The sequence below is a fragment of the Penaeus monodon genome, chromosome 18 (assembly GCF_015228065.2).
Source record: "Penaeus monodon isolate SGIC_2016 chromosome 18, NSTDA_Pmon_1, whole genome shotgun sequence".
NCBI lineage: Eukaryota > Metazoa > Arthropoda > Malacostraca > Decapoda > Penaeidae > Penaeus > Penaeus monodon.
Window position 1 is genome coordinate 1,892,174 of NC_051403.1, and position 4,695 is coordinate 1,896,868.

Below are 4,695 nucleotides of genomic sequence, written 5' to 3' on the forward strand. Positions count from 1 at the left end.
TTAATCCATAGAAGACCTGACGGCACGGTGTTCTCTGTATACAGAAAGACCACAAATAAAGATGATTCCATAAACTATTTCTCTGCCCACGATAATAGAATCAAAGAAGGCGTGGTCATTGGTTTCTTCCTCTGAGCACTTAGAATCTGTAGCCCGGAGTTCCTGGAGGAGGAAATGCAACACGTCAGCAACACATTCCAACGCCTCCTTTACCCTCGCGCCTTGCTCAACCACCTCCGACGCAAGGCGGAAAAAATCATAAACAGATCAAAAGGGGATGCCACACAGACCAAGACCCACAGAATTATCATCCAACACTTGCAGCTGACAGAACAATTGGAGGCCCTGTTGGGCCGCACAATGAAGATAGCTACCACTTCTGGCAAGAAGATCATCGTCAGGGAAAAGAGGGAAAAGAGGTCAGACCACAACAGACCTCGCAGCCAGGTGTACAGCATACCTTGCGGTGGCTGCGATAAGGTATAAATAGGAGAGACAGGACGTGGCCTCTACGAACAACGAATCGACCAACACCGCAGCGCCCCCCGACTACATGACAAGCGCCTTTGTTGTTCACGTCGACTCCGACGGCCATCTCCAGTGGCCCCAGGCCTCCATCATTAATCAAGGCGTGACCCCACGGCAATGAAAGATGGCAGAAGCGGCGTTCACACACAACTAACAACTTCAACACCGCAACAGGGAGCCACGAACTAACCAAGGTCGTCGCACACCTAATTACCGACGTGACCTGACCGCTCAGTACATGTATATATACTTTTATGTATCTCTAGTCTTATATGCCCTGATGAAGCAGTAAATGAGAAAAGGCCTTCGGCATATTCGTCTGTTTACTTGTACTTCTCTTCGTTGTTCTACTTGCAATTTGTTCGACATGAATTACACACACACACATATGTGTGTGTGTGTTTATGTGTATACATGTATTTGTATATACATACATACACACACACACACACATGTGTGTGTGTGTGTTTATGTGAACTAAGACATATTGTCTCTAACCTCTCACGTACAGGTTGAGTTAATACCTGGGCAAAATAAAATGGGGAGCAAGCTGTTGCCGACGACTCTGAGGTTTACATGTGTTGGTCGTATTCGCGTTGATGCTACGAGCTTTTACCTATTATTAGATCAACTTGCTATCAGCTCTGAAGTATGACAGCTACGCGAACATTTATGCAGTGGGGATTATTAACTTTCAAAGAAGGCTGGAGTATAAACAGACTAAGTGAAACCTGCCATCCCAACAGATTTTTGCTAATGAGCTGCATCAGTTTCAACCTGCAGGCTGATATGCAGCTGAGCAATAATTATTTTCTTGTGATATTTTGCATGTTGCGGCCAGAGCGATAAGTTATGCGTCACTCAGGCTAAGGTGATGTTCTTGCAACGTTAAAATAAATAACATTTCTACTGGTATATTTTTTGTCTCCAGCAACATACTTAGGCATATCCCTTTTCAAGAAATAATACTATTATTAGCAACTATTAGTATTCACAGAGAGGTTCGCTAGAAACTCTCGTGTAGTGGAGCCTATCGGTCATTCCAATATTATCCATCTAATTAAGAACATTCAGCTAATCAGCATTGAGGCTTCGCACCACACTGTTCATGAATAGCATTATGCGATCGCAATAACTATTTCATGTGAGTGTTGGGGGGGGGAGGTGCCCAAGTACCAACACCCTACAGCAGATCCGATCCTGGCATCGTCAACAAATGGTCGCGTTGCCGTTGCATTGTTGCAGTTTTCCATTTTGTTAATACGTTTTCCATTTGATGAGATAATTTCATACAATAGAGAAAGCGCTTGATATAAACGTTTTATTTCTGTTTCGATTATTGTTTGATTTTCTCTTTTTCTTTTGGACAGACAATTCATACAGTAATTGAAGGAAAAGAAAAGTAAATAAAAGTTAGTTGATAAACGTAATACTCTGGCATCGTTATTTGAATATCATATATATATATATATATATATATATATATATATATATATATATATATATATATATATATATGTACATATGTGTGTGTGTGTGTGTGTGTGTGTATATATACATTTTTTTTTTTTGTGTGTGTGTGTGTGTGTGTTTGTGTGTGTGTGTGTGTTATGCTTGTAGTTGATTGACAAGATTATCTTAGTCTAGATCTATTTAGGCTTTATTTGCATATATTATGATATTTTATATATTTTCCAGGTTGTTTGAGGATATTTAGCTTATAAGTTTATCACATAGATTAACTTAATTTATTCAGATATTGGAATTGTATTGATTCATTTAGTTTAGTCACTTATTAGAATTATAAAGATCTACTAGTATATTTACAGTCCTTCTTGTACTTTTATATTATTACTTTCATGGAAAAGCATAAAAAGCAAGTAATGTTTTATTTTTATTTATCAAAACTAAACCATCACCATTATTTCAAATACACACAGAATTACCCTAAACCATCATACAAATATCATAAACAATTATCCATAATTAATAATGCACCTAACATCATCAACAGTCTCGTTGAAAATACATTAAATTTATATTTTAAGATTTCCAGTAGTTAAACAACACAAGATTCTCGAGTCACAGCTGAGAAGTAAGGAGGTAAAATGTCCGAGCTGCGCAGTTCGATGGCTGAACAACTCTTGTTTACCGCTTTCTTGCCCTCATATAAGCTTTCCGCAGGGCAGCGTCTTGAAAAATGGCGCGAGGGAAGTTAGGCTCGATTGTTCTCCAACTAAGTCGTTTGGGGTCAAGACGTCCGTTATTCATATGAAGATTTCGCGACGATAAATCCGAAACTGCAGACGAAAGGGCGATAGTAACTGTGTGTGTGCGCGCGCGCGCGCGCGCGCGCGCGTGTGTGTGTGTGTGTGTGTGTGTGTGTGTGTGTGTGTGTGTGTGTGTGTGTGTGTGTGTGTGTGTATGTATATATATATATATATATATATATATATATATATATATATATTTATATTTATATATATATATACACATTATAATTAATCATTCTTTCAGCATTATCTTAGTGCATTTGTTTGCGAATCTGATTCGCCGAAGCCCATTGCATTTCGATATCCGTAACGAGAAAGGAAATTACGAAAATGGATGATCTTCCGCCGCTGCCTGTGCAGTGATACTGTCTATAATTAAGTTCATTAAGAGCAAGCTTACTTCGCTGTTTTAATGACCAGCTACCAGCAGGTCCCCATCATCCCCGTAACGACCTCTCGTTTACCTTAGCAAGATGGATGTATCTCCTTCCGTAAAAAGCTGCGACTAACTGGGGCCGACGTAAAAGAGCTCTTGTCGGCACAAAGTTTTTCGACCGTCTTGAACAGCAGCAGATGTTTCTTATGCCTGAGGGCGGTGCTCATGACACAGACGGGGTGATAACGTCCAATTACACACGCGCGCACACACCACACACACACACACACACACACACACACACACACACACACACACACACACACACACACACACACACACACACACACACACACACACACGCATGCACACACATACACATATACATATACATGCACATATTATATGTGCGTCTCTGTGTGCACAAACTGAAAAAAAGTGGAAAGAAAGAAAAGTGGACAGAGAGAGACAGTATTTATATACACGTAACATGTTATGCGTGTATTCTCTCTCCTTCCTTCTCCTTAGCCATTGAAACCTATCATGTTTACGTTTGGAAAGACTATTGACCTTTGCTTCCAAGATTCAGCACTTGCACTTATATGAAGGGAAAGTAAAATTTTTCGAAAAGAGAAAAGTTTTTTGCGATCACTTCTTGCCTCGTTTCAACACCCCATCTTCATCAGCCACTTTCTTCTCCTCTCTAACTTCCCCGAAACCCCCCTACCCACTCTCCATGTGCAGTGCCGCCACACCCCCTTCTTCACCCACGTCTCTTCTTACAAGGATTTGCTTCTTCCCCGCCCTACGACCCCCGCCACGCGCCCCAACTCCTATCTCGAGCATTCCTACACACCAAAACTTGCTTTCTGATGGTCCAATACCCTCGCGCACTCTTCGCTCACTCTCGGCCTTCCACCCCCCTCTCCCCCCACGCCCCTCGCTCTCTTCGCTCAGCCGCTTTCAGCCTGCATTAAATTTCCTTCTTTAAATTACATTTCAAAGCGAAGAGTTTAGTATTCTCCAGCTTGCTGAAATAATAAGAAAATTCCAAGGATGAGGCTACAGGGACTCGGACGATGAAGTAAAGTGCGTAAGCATGTATGTTGCTGCTGTTAATCTGTAGTTTCGCTTTTCATACTTAATAAATATTAACATCAACATGCGTGCATACACAAACACGCACACACGCACACGTACACGCACACGCACAACACACACACACACACACACACACACACACACACACACACACACACACACACACACACACACTGACACTGACACTCACGCTCACACTCACTCTCACTCACTCACTCCCACACACACACTTACTCACTCACTCACTCACTCACTCGCACACACACACACACACATACACAACTCACACACATATACACGCGCGCGCGCGCTCACAATATTATGTGAGTTTGTGTGTGTACATACAGAGAGAGATAGATATATCCACTTGAATTTTCAACCAGAAAATTTAGATACATAAGCATATTTTGGATTATA